This window comes from Macaca mulatta, chromosome 7 (assembly GCF_049350105.2).
Source record: "Macaca mulatta isolate MMU2019108-1 chromosome 7, T2T-MMU8v2.0, whole genome shotgun sequence".
In the NCBI taxonomy this organism is placed as follows: Eukaryota; Metazoa; Chordata; class Mammalia; order Primates; family Cercopithecidae; genus Macaca; species Macaca mulatta.
Window position 1 is genome coordinate 46,446,314 of NC_133412.1, and position 13,340 is coordinate 46,459,653.

The 13,340-nt window shown below is 42.0% G+C and overlaps 1 long non-coding RNA gene across 1 annotated transcript; it reads left to right on the forward strand.

The window, feature by feature from the left end:
• The first annotated feature begins 292 nt into the window (after nt 1-292).
• On the forward strand, nt 293-6,401 carry LOC144329938 (uncharacterized). Its single transcript, XR_013395691.1, has 2 exons — nt 293-386; nt 6,099-6,401. It is a non-coding gene; the product is annotated as an uncharacterized LOC144329938 (long non-coding RNA).
• Nucleotides 6,402-13,340: the final 6,939 nt, after the last annotated feature.

Consider the following 13,340-nt stretch of genomic DNA (forward strand, 5'->3'; position numbering starts at 1 on the left):
AAGACTTGCCTTTTAGAGTTGTTGGGAGCATTGAATAAGTTAATGTATTTAAAATCTCTAGCGCAGGGCCTGGATCATAGTAAATTCTTCATAAATATAAACTACTGTGATTAACATTATTCTTTAAAAAATTTTTGTGAAAAGGTCTTGCTCTGTCACCCAGGTGGCAGCGCAGCGGCACAATCTCAGCTCACTACAGCGTCGACCTCCTGGGCTCAACTTATCCTCCTACCTCAGCCTCCTGAGTAGCTGGGACTACAGGTGTGCAACATCATGCTTGGCTTATTTTTGTGTTTTTTTTTTAGAGATGAGTTTTCACCACGTTGTCTAGGCTGGTCTTGAACTCCTGGGCTCAAGAAATCCACCCACCTCAGCCTCCCAAAGTGGTGAGTATTTGAAATCAAAAAAATAATAATGCAAGGAATTGATCATAAAGGTGATGTGAAAGCTGAGAAATAAAATAGGAAAATGAAATAACCCAAAGATTAGCAGCAGTTAGACAGCACTACCACATTAGGTGGAAGGAGAGAAGGAAAATATACTGTAACCAGAGTCCAGGGCCAGAGTTACCTGGCAGAAGCTAGAATTATGGTAGACATTTTCTGTGGGACATAGACCCATGGAGGAAATTCAGCTATTTCTGGAGATGCCACTTGTGGTAAAGAAGGCTGGGGAAAAATACGTTGGATTGGCCCTTCCACCCACTTTGTAATCTCCTTCTAGCACCCTTCAACCCATTCAGAAGCCTGGGAAATGGGGTCTTAGCCTCCTTGAGCTACAAAGCAAAGCAGGGGAAGAGGATCTGATGGAAATAGATCTAAATGGAATGGATCTGATGGAAACAGACCGAGGACTGGCACAGTCCACTCCTTTTACTATTCAACATTTATTCTCATCCTTCCACCTCTATTTAACAAAACCAAACATGAAGCCCCTGTATCCTACAAATGAAGAGGCTTTCTTCTTTCCTCCAACAAGAAGAGGTGCAAATCTCTCTAGTCATAATGTCCACTTCATGCCCAAGATGTCCAGGTGAATTTCAGTCCTCCCCATCTAGTCTGAATGTTACTTCTCATGATCTGTTGAACTCATTGTAAAATTAAGCACCAGCAATACTTCTTATATAAAGTATACAAGGAAGAGGCAGGGGGGAAAAGATATCAATCATGAATATGTACATAAAAATATTCATAGATACTTTAGTTTTCATTTCTATAACTGGTCACAAGGTCATTCCACTTCTCATTCCATGTTACCCTGGCCCTCAGCCAGTACCTTGGCTAGTTGGGGTTATTTGCTTGGTGGAAAATGCCTTCACACCTGAATGGCCTGAGTCTTTGGTATTCTTTGAGTTACTTTAGTGTTTTATTGTTTGTTTCTTTTTGGTTTTTGAGAGGGAGTCTTGCTCTGTCACCCATGCTGGAGTGCAGTGGTGCGATCTAGGCTCACTGCAGCCTCTGGTTCCTGGGTTCAAGTCGTTCTCCTGTCTTAGCCTCCTGAGTAGCTGGGATTACAGGTGCCCACAACCATGCCAGGCTAATTTTTGTATTTTTAGTAGAGACAGGGTTTCACCATGTTGGCCAGGCTGGTCTTGAACTCCTGACCTCAAGTGATCCGCCTGCCTTGGCCTTCCAACGTGCTGGGTGAGCCACTGGGCCTGCTAAGTTACTTTAGCTTTAATTGACCTTTAATACTGGATGTGCAGTTGTTATCCTTGAAACATTTTCCTATTCTAAATGGCACCCTAGTGACTCCTGAGGTTTCAGGTACAGTGGTCCTTTCTGTAGCAACACAATTTTCCTTTGATGCTTGGTACTACCTACCCCAAACAGCACAGTTATCCTTCCTCAGCCTGTGAGAGACTCAACTTCAACTTTAATGGAAGTATTATTATATTCCTGAATGAGCAGAGCCCAGGATTTGGGGATGGGAAGCAAGAATTCTTCCAGTGATTTTATCAGTTGTAATAATGAGGGGGGACCCCTCCCAATTTTACCCCATGGTTCCCAGACTTTTTAGGGTAGCAGTTCAATGTTGCAGATGTTGTCTCCTGGAATATAACCACAGAGAGTCTTTAACATGTCATTCTCTGTTTTGTTGGGTCGCCTATTTCTGAGTGAGGGGGTATGTGATAATATCAGTGAATTCCATGAGCGGAAGCCCACTGCTGCATTTTTATTGCTATGGAGCGAGTACTTTGGTAAAAATAAATAAATAAATGAATATCGTATGGGTTTTAATGATGGTAAATAAGATTTTCTCTAACTCCACAGATGACTATGTTGGCAAACACATAGTGGTCAGGCAAGACAAACCAGCACCCTCAAATAGGTGTGTATTTCAATTAGGACAAATTGATAAGTACAATATAACAAAATTGCTAGTGGGTGGTTGACTGGTCACCCTGGGAAATGGTGTTCAGTCTTGGTTTTTGCTATTAGTTGCTCCAAGATAGATCCATAATCGCATTTGCTTGATATGGCCACCTTTTATTTAAGAGCCTCCTCTACAATGGATGCCCTTTGCATGAGGCACACATGTCCTCACACTCTAGGTCTATTTCATATATCCATCCTCGTAACTCTTACCCAGACTTTATTGTCACCAATCTTACAATCTTGCTTTTACCAAGTTCCTAACCAGGTGGCCAAACTGTTGGCCACTGCCTAAAACTCAAGGTAGATCTCTTCATTTATCAGGGCATTCTCCTTCCGTCTGCTGTGGACAACCAGATGAATTACTCTCAGTTCTGTCTATGGGGCAATGGAAGTTCCTCATAAGGGCACAGACTGAACTGAGGGAGGACCAGCACTATAGCTGAAGGTGGCCGATGTCACTTGCATGTGCCTTCCAGACCTACTTGAACCTGATCTCACAGCTACCACCTCCGTTTGATAAGAGTTTGTTTCTGCAGACATCAAACCTTAAGACTTAGAGGATCAGAGAACACTCACTTTATGGTGGGAAACTCAAGCCACATAGTCACTCAGTCTTATGGTAGAGTGGATACTGTGGCACTCAGCTCACATCTCCCAATCTAGGATTGAGGCTGCCACAGCTGAGCTTCCTGTGAAATTTCCTCAACTTTGTCCAAGGTTACATGGTTCCCACATCTAATACCTGATTGATATGGCAACACTGGCGCCTGTTCCCTTTCAAGGCAGGACAACTCAATAGGGACATCCCAATTTGAGTTCCCTGTGTGAGCAGCTGAGGCCTCTGTTGCAACAATCACAGTTCACCTTCTTCCTCTGTCTCTCTTACGCTCTAACCAATCCTGTCTCTCTTACTCTCTAACAGACTGTTGCTCCCAAACGCAGTCTCCAATATACCTTCTGTCCATCAAACCCCATCTTAGAATTGGCTTCCTGGGGAAACAACCAAATAGTCACATGTTCAGAATCTACAAAGTCCTTGAGGTGAACCAGGGTCTTCTTCTCAAAATAAGATTAGTTGTCAGCTCAGGAAGGTGTAGCTTTGCTTCAAAACACTATGGGACTGTGCTAGGGTTCTCTTATTGGGACTTCCCTGTTCCATACAGCCTTTTTATTTACCACAGACCTCCAAGTACTATTAGATCTGCTGGGTCACAGTCCTGAGCCCCAGGCAGCATGGCCTATGCCACACCTGGACTCACTATAGAACCTGCTCTTGCTTTGGGCCTCACCTAAAGCTCAGCCTTAACAAGTTACTTGTTAGATGGATTGGAGCATCACACCCAATCTATAGCCTCTAAAATCCAAAGAAGCTCGGGAATGGTCCAGATAGTTCAATAAAACACATGAATTTCACAAATGTGTCTTATATACTGATGTCTACTATATGGCAGTGACTCTGGGAGATGCAGGAAAGAAACGAGAAATGGTTCAGCCTTTGAAGGATTTGGTCTAGTCAGTTATGCAGCAATGTGAGCCAAGGTGATGACACTTGGTGGACAGTGCCATATGGCGTTTATGTATGAAGTGCTATGAGAGAGCCAGGAGAGAGTAATCATTCCTGCCCTGCCAGGCCGGGTGAGAAAAGTGGGTGATATCTGGTCATATTAAACTGTAAGCTGATCAGCTCAATAAACAACAAAATATCTTATACCAAATATAAAAGGTGTTAAGATATTTCATAACTCTGAGATTTAAGCTGTTCCCAAGTATGTAATTTATATATCAGATACACTTTTTCTTGGTTTGGATCCTAAAAATGCAACAGAATGACTTTCTGTTCATTTATAAAAGGAGAATTTTAAAAAACCAGATAATTTCTGATTGCTCTTCAGAACAATGACAATATAATCCTCACCATTGTCACCTTCTGTTCACAGCCTGTCACTGAGTAGAGATAAACAACTACACACTTAATTATAAGTTATGTGCTAATTTGGGCACGCCAAGTATCATACTATTGGATGTATAATATTGGCCCAAGTTTTGAGAGTTGAGTACAGCCTTTCTTTTGTCTTTTATTGCCAAATCAGATGCAAGATATTCAGGACACTCCAGCGTTAATTCCTATTCACTATTTCTAATTATTTAAAAACTAAGATGTCATCTTGAAAATAAAGTAGGGAAATGTTCAGCTACTTGAGGGAACAATCTGTACACAACATCTTGTATACACTTAGGTCAAATACAAGACGGAATAATTTATATTTTCCTAGTGACAGCAAAGACTATTTTGGACTTTCTTTACAAAAAAGGACTTCTTGGCTGGGTGCAGTGGCTCACGCCTGTAATCCCAGCACTTTGGGAGGCCGAGACGGGTGGATCACGAGGTCAGGAGATCGAGACCATCCTGGCTAACACGGTGAAACCCCGTCTCTACTAAAAATACAAAAACAAAATTAGCCGGGGGAGGTGGCGGGCGCCTGTAGTCCCAGCCACTCGGGAGGCTGAGGCAGGAGAATGGCATGAACCTGGGAGGCGGAGCTTGCAGTGAGCCGAGATCACGCTACTGCACTCCAGCCTGGGCGACACAGCGAGACTCCTTCTCAAAAAAAAAAAAGAAAAAAAAAGGAATTCTTCTGATGCCTACTTTCTAAACTAACGTATACACACACACATACACACACACACAGAGATGTAAATGCTTTGCTTCATAATCTTACAGCAATGTCTTAGGTGTAGTGTGTATGTGAAGTAATGGTGGTGGCTAACAATAGTGGGTGTAAATAATGTATAGACATGCACTGCATAACAATGTGTCAGTCAACAGCAGATCACCTATATGACCATGGCCCCAAAAGACTATAATGCAGCTGCCCTATACAGGTGTACCATTTTTTCTTTTATACTGTATTTTTACTGTACCATTTCTATGTTTAGAGGTGTTTAGATACACAGACACCATTTTGTTACAGTTGCCTATGGTATTCAGTACAGTTGTGTGCTGTACGGGTTTGTAGCCTAGAAACGATGGGTTATACCATGTAGCCTAGGGGTGTAGTGGCCTATCCCTTCTAGGTTTGTATAACCACACTCTGTGATGTTCACACAACAACAAAATCACCAAATAACGCATTTCTCAGAACGTATCCCCATCCTTAAGCAAGGCATTACTGTGTCTCCCACAGTCTTTTTGATAACTTCAAGTCTTTTTAGCTGACTTTTTGACAGATCTGATAATTTGATGGTTGCTGTTTGTAACCTTGCAAATAGGCAGGAGATGTGTCAGGTTTGCCATTCTCTTGTTGTGCACTTGTGCTTGTTTTTTTTAGTGTCATCTTTGATCCAAGGTTCCTTTGAAGGTACAACTTTGTAACATTTGTCCATCTTGGGAGGGTTGCTTAGGTTAACAAGAAATGATTTAATTTGTAAATCCATGTAACTTACTGCCTGCAAACCTCAGTGCTTTGCCATGAGCTGAAAGAGAGGAAAATCTCAAGGGCACCATCACGTTGGCCACTCGGAGTTGTGGAGCCTTCTTTGGTCCCTCAGCTTCCCGGGGTTCCCATGAATAACATGCGGTTGTCACATGATGGGATGAGAGTGCTAGTGTCAATCTGATTACTGCAAAGTTGAGCAGGGGCAAAAACCCATTCAAACAGCAAGACAGACCAATGGATTTTAACATGACTGTGTACTAAAAGTTTATTGATATGGTTTCAGATTTCTACCCTGCAACTAACCTTACAAAGCGGCCACAATGATCTATAAAGGCTACTGACATATTCTTCCCCTCTCCAATTCCTCATCCGTGTGAGCTTGGATTATCTTCATATATTTCTGCCAAACAGCGTTTCACAGCAAATTAAATGCCGAAGCAGATGAAAGAAGCTGACTGTCTTCTATTTGGCCAGACACTAAGAAGATTTGCAAAGTAATGATTTAGTTTTCTCACTAAAATTTTTTTGTGTCTTGAGAAATACAGTCATTTCTAATAAAATGTATGTTTCTATGTGAATATTCAAAGGGGTCCTTGTTATTTTAAAACAAATAAATATTTTTAACAATTCTCATTTAATTTTTACTATCTATGTTATTGTTAGAGGAAATCTTCATAAATAAAAGCTCTTAGGATTTTCAGTAATTATGCAGACACCAAAAGGTGGAGAAAACAAATGTATAACTGACATCAACAATATGGATAGATTTTATTAACATAATAAGGAGTAAACATAAGTTTTGGAAGACTGCTATGATGTCCTTTTTAAAAATGACGTTATTTTTTTAGAGCAGTTTTAGGTTCACAGCAATATTGAGAAGAAGGTACAGAAATGTTTCATATACCTTCTGCCCTGGGACGTACATAGCCTCCACTATTATCAACGTTTTCCACCAGAGTGGTACATTTGTTACAATTGATGAACTTACACTGGCACATCCTAATTACCCAAAGTCTGTAGTTTACATTAGAGTTCACCCCTAATGTTGTACTTTCTATGTGTTTGGATGGATGTATAATGATAGTTATTCACCATTATAGTATCATACAGAGTAGTTTCAGTCTCCTAAAAATTCTCTGTGCTCTATGTATTCATCACCCTGCCTCAGACTCTGGCAACCCCTGATTTTTTCACTGTCTCTACAATTTTGCTTTTTCCAGAATGTCATATAGCTGGAATAATGCAGTATGTACCCCTTTCAGACTGGCTCCTTTCACTTAGTTATATGCCTTTAAGAGTCCTCCATGGCTTAATAGCACATTTCTTTTCAGTGCTGAATAATATTTCATTGTCTGAATGTACTATAGCTTATTCATTCATCTACTGAGAACATCTTGATTGCTTCTAAGTTTTGGCAGTTATGAATGAAGCTGCTATAAACATTGGTGTGCAGGTTTTTGTGTAGACATCAGTTTTTAACACCTTTGGGTAAATACCAAGGAGCACAGTTGCTGGATCCTATGATAGGAGTATGTTTAGTTCTGTAAGAAACTGCTACACTGTCTTCCAAAGTAGCTGTACCAGGCTGGAGTGCAGTGGTGCCATCTCGGCTCACTGCAAACTTCGCCTCCCCGGTTCATGTGATCCTCATGCCTCAGCCTCCCAAGTAGCTGGGAGTACAGGTGCGTGCCACCACGCCCAGCTAAATTTCTTTTCTTTTTTTGTGGGGGAGAAAGGGAGTTTTGCCACATTGGCCAGGCTGGTCTCAAACTCCTGGCCTAAGGTGATCCATCCATCTCGGCCTCCCATAGTGCTAGGATTACAGGCATGAGCCACTGTGCCTGGTCAATGATATCTTGTTGTTGTTCTAATTTGCATTTCCTTGATGACATATGATGTGGGCATCTTTTCATATGTTTACTTGTCATCTATATATCTTTTTTGGTGAGATGTTGTCAAGGTCTTTGGCCCATTTTTTTAAAAATTGAGAAAAATTGTATTTATAATATACAACATGATATTTTGACAATGTATACATTTAGAATGGTTAAATCGAGCTAATTAGCATATGCATTACCTCACATACTTGGCGGTGTATATAGTCAATTTTTGTAAATATTCTGTATGTGATGTGAAGGATGTGCTTTGCAGATTGTTGTCACAGGTCTATAAATGTGTGTTACATCAATTGAGTTACTGATGTGTTCAAATCTCTATCCCTTATTGGTATTTTTGTTTGTCCTATTAGTGAGATGAGTATATTAACATCTCCCATTGTAGCCATGATTTGTCTGTTTATCTTTGTGGTGTTCTGTTCACATTTGCTTTATACATTAGAAGACCACATTATTAACACAGCTTGCCATCTCAGGAACCAGGAAGCCCCTACATCTGCCTGATGACATGCCTGTAACCCAGGTGTCATGAAGCTTTCCCTTTATCATTCTGCTTCTCTCACTTTATAAAAGAAAGGCATCTCACTTACCCATTTCACTTCTTACTATGTCTCTGCCTCTGGAGCACCAAAGAAAGATACACTGAAGCATTCATTATTAATGGGGATCAAGACACCACAAACTGAAGGCATGGCTTTTCATCGTCCAGACATCTATGTGTTAAGGGCACAGCATGGCATTAGGTCATCATGGGATTTTTGGCATATAACTCAAAAAAATTTTAAAAAGTTGAATGACATTGCACAACAAAATTCCTTCAGTTTCCACTCACTGATATATATATACACATACACACACACGTATAGATGTGAACATATATTTTTAAAATAAACATAAATATATTTATTTATTTTTGAGATGGAGTTTCACTCCTGTTGCCCAGGTGGGAGTGCAATGGTGCGATCTCGGCTCACTGCCACCTCCGCTTCCTGGGTTCAAGTGATTCTCCTACCTCAGCCTCCCAAGTAGCTGGGATTACAGGCATGCACTACCATGCCTGCCTGGCTAACTTTGTATTTTCAGTAGAGATGGGGTTTCACCATATTGTCCAGGCTGGTTTCGAACTCCTGACCTCAGGTGATCTGCCTGTGTTGGCTTCCCAAAATGCTGGGATTACAGGCATGAGCCACCGTGCCCGGCGGGTAAACACATTTTCTAAGTATTAACATATACAGAAATAAAAATAGGAATAGGGTTTATTCTGAACCCTGTCTCATTTTAATAATCAGTGATATTTTCCATACACATATGAACTAACTGAAAAACAAAAGCCTATTTCATTAAGGAATACACATATAATTTAATACAATTTAAACATGATATGGTTAATGTAATTCAGCATTTTATACTTAATAAAAAATTATAACTTGATGTTTTGTTTAATTTTATACAGATGATACTTGCAATGATAACTCAATCTGGATTTTTTAACATTTAGAATTATATGAAATTAAAAAATTAAAATAAATTTCCCCATATTTTAGTTATAGATAAGGATAATATGGTAATCAATTAAAAAAACTTTGAAACATAAAGATATATTTGTATGTAAAATTTTGAATTGAAGGAGAAAAAAAGATGTAACATTTTTGACTGTTACAGATGAGCTAGCTCACGTATGTTTTAAATAGACAATGGAAATCAAATTACATACTAATTATTTTCCATTGTATATATTTGTTTATTTTTATTTATTTTTTATTTATTTTTATATGGAGTTTCACTCTGTCACCCAGGCTGGAATGCAGTGGCACCATCTCAGTTCACTGCAACCTCTGCCTCCTGGTCTCAAGTGATTTTCCTGCCTCAGCCTCCCAAGTAGCTGGGACTACAGGCATGTGCCACCACACCTGGTTAATTTTTGTATTTTTAGTAGAGACGGGGTTTTGCCATGTTGCAGGGGGGTTTCGAACTCCTGAGCTCAGATGATCTGCCCGCCTTGGCCTCCCAAAGTGCTGGGACTACAGGCGTGAGCCACCACGCCCGGCCCCATTGTGTATATTTAAAAGAACATTATGAAAGTTTTCTTTAAAAATGTCAACTCCCACGACAGACAACAAACAACTTAGAATGAAAAATTGTAGAGGGAAACTGCTAGAATGTGTAAAATTCTTGCGGGGTATACTCGAGAAGGACAATGTGAAGACCCCACCTCCTGCTTTTGGGCAATCATGTGTCCAGCCAGACACTAGATGAACTACAAATTTCCTGAGAAGAAATTTCCTCTCTTGGTGAAAGTGTTTCAGTATTCAGAACACTCACCATCTTGGAATTCTTCCTAGTACTCACCTTTATATCTAGGGGAAGGTAAAGAAGTGGGGTCCCCCACACAGCAGTGAGTGCCAGAGCTGGAAGTATTCAAAAGATAGAATGGTGGACCATGCTCCCTTTCAGAGCCAGCAATTGATAACCTATCTCATTCTAGTTGGAAAGAATAAGGAAAGAAGTAAAGATAGAAAGAGGCACAGGTAGACATACCTATTTATGAAGTGCCTTCCGTGTTCAGGTATCACATTGGCTGCGTGCATGTAGGTTATTTGATTTCCATAACACTGCCTCCTACAGATGAAGAAATGGAGCCTCAGGAAGATGACACGGCTTGTCCAAGTTTATATGGTTTGTCAGTGGTGCAATTGGGATCCCAGGTTTGTCTGACTTGGCTATAACCACGGCCTTAGAGTCAGAAGATATGTGTGCCCTGGGGCAAATTACTTAACTTCTCTGAGCTCAGGTTTCCTCGTCTGTAAAACGGGGTATTACTAGCTATTTTGCAGGGTGGTCGTTAAAAGCTAGTGAGTTAGTATGTGGATGTGCTAAAATCCCTAGCACCAGGCCTGGCGCACAGAAGGCCCTGAAGTTAGAAGAGTTGACTATTCAGGCACAGAGTCGGGTATTCTGGCACCAAACTTCTGCCAGCAAAGTGATCGCTGGTGTTTGGGGCACAAAGCTTTGGGAGTAGAGCTGCCACTTAATGGTGACAAAGTGAGTAGTGGCTCACCTTAAATTTTAAGATAAAGCAGCTAAAACTTTGGACGTTGACGTGGGGTTGCCTTAAGAGATCCAAGGCTAGTGCCCATCCACTGCATTCCCTCCTAGCCAAAAATGTCTCGCCCTTCACATGTTAAAACTAAACAATGTAGCCCGCGGAGCCCATTCAGTGTTCTGCAGCCAAGGGTTAAAAACTCATGCTGCCTAGCAATCCCAGCTCTGTGGGAGGCAGAGGCGGGCGGACTAAGCTTGAGGTCAGGAGTCTAGTACCAGCCTGGCCAACACGGTGAAACCCCGTCTCCGCCAACAATACAAAAATTAACCGGGCGTGGTGTTGCGCGCCTGTAGTCCCGGCTACTCTGGAGGCTGAGGCAGGAGAGTCGCTTGAACCCGGGAGCGGGAGGTTGCAGCGAGCCGAGATCGCGCCATTGCACTCCAGCCTGGGGGACGGAGCGAGACTCCGGAACAAACAGATAAACCAACCAACCCAAACTCATGCTGCCTCGCCCTTGCCGGGCAGAACCCACAAAAGACACCATGCCTCTGCTGTTCATTTTTCACTTTTTTTAATGTTATAAAGTAGGATCGTGTGTGTGTGTGTGCGTGTGTGTGTAAACGGATCCAGATCTAAAATTGTCACTGAAAGGACGAACTCATCAAAGAAGTCCTTGGGTAGCTGCAAGTAGCTTCCTGGAACTATTGGTGTTGTTTGCGCGCCCCCTGGTGGCCAATGGCCTTCCTTGTCAAGGAGGTTGGCACAGATCATCAGTTTCTTAACCGTGGTGGCACGTGAGGAATCACCTGCAAATTCTGATATAAAAGGTCTACTGCTGGTTCACGCCTGTAATTCCAGCACTTTGGGAGGCAGAGGCGGGCGGATCACCTGAGGTCAGGAGTTCGAAACCAGCCTGGCCAAAATGGTGAAACCCTGTCTCTACTGAAAATACAGAAATTAGCCAGGCGTAGTGGTGCACATGTGTTATTCCAACTACTCGAGAGGCTGAGGCAGGAGAATCGCTTGAACCTGGGAGGCGGAGGTTGCAGTGAGCCGGACCGCGCCATTGCATCCCAGCCTGGGCAATAACAGCAAAACTCCGTCTTAAAAAAAAAAAAAAGTCTACTGCTGGGATAGACAGTATTATTTTATTTTTTTAAAAAAGAAATTTCACAGGTGATTTAATGTGCAGGCAGGGATAACCACTGCTAGGGGGATTTCACTTATTTATTTATTTGAAATGGAGTTTGGCACTTGTTGCCCAGGCTAAAGTGCAATGACGCCATCTCGGCTCACTGCAACCTCTGCCTCCCGGGTTCAAGCGATTCTCCTGCCTCAGCCTCCCGAGTAACTGGGATTACAGGGATGTACTACCACGCCTGGCTAATTTTGTATTTTTAGTAGGGACGGGGTTTCACCATGTTGGCCAGGCTGGTCTCAAACTCCTGACCTCAAGTGATCCACACATCCCGGCTTCCCAAGGTGCTGGGGTTACAGCTGTGAGCCACCATGCCCGGCTCTGGGGATTTCATTTAGAATTACCGATTGATGGTTTTATTTGATTCATTTTGCAAATATTTATTGAGCTCCTACTAGGCGTTAAGCACTGTGATAGGAGATGATGAGCAACAGAAAGTCCAGTGCCGTGTCCTCATGTAAATTACAAATGTGAGTAAAATAAACGCACAATGAAAAAATAGTTATCAGAGCTCAGAATAGGACAATCTGAGTGCATCTGGAAGTCAGCAAAGGCTTGAGGACTTGCCTTTTGAAGCGAGGTCTGAAGAGTGAGCTGGATTAACTAGGCCAGGCTGACGCACTGACACAGATAGTTGCCTCAAGTTTCCTTGCTGTTGTCAGGCAAGTGGCCCACCACGTTGGAGGCAGGTCTTCTTTGATACGGCTCCGGCCTCCTGCCCCAAGTGGACAATCAGATCCCTGGATGACTGACGATGATTGCCTGTTAATTCCATCAGGGTAACGTGAAAACATTAAAAGGAGGAAAGTGTTGCTCCTCAGGACAGCAAAAGGTGTGTGGGTGAAGAAGGTGGAGGAGGAAGACAAGACAGAGCACTGAATATCAAAGAAATGCAACTTTAAACAAAAAGGAGCCATGTCTTGTCAGGCCAATTGGCAAAGGCGTATAATACACAGTGCTTGATGAGAATGGAGCTTCTTCTCTCTGATCCAGCAAATTCACTGTTAGGAAGTCCCCCTGGGAATGATGGGCATAGATATGTGGAGAGTCTAGCAGAGAAAGGGAGTATGGCTGAGCTTAAAGAACAGGATCATAACCCCTTTGGGAGGAGAGGTTTATTTTAAAGAGAGGAAGAGTAAGTATTGTGTGGGACGTTGTCTCAGTGGCTGAATTACCATTGATCGCTCCATGTGGGATTACATAAAAGAAGATTCATGTGTAGAAAAATTTCCATATAACAACCTCTCTTATCCTTTTAATTTCAACTGAATTTGACATACCTATTCAGTACCTGCTGTTGCAAAGCTTGGGTGGGTGTGAAGAGCTGTATTATCATGAGGGATGGGTGACATACCTGGCTCCCTGTCCTCCAGGAATGTAGGCTAGAGC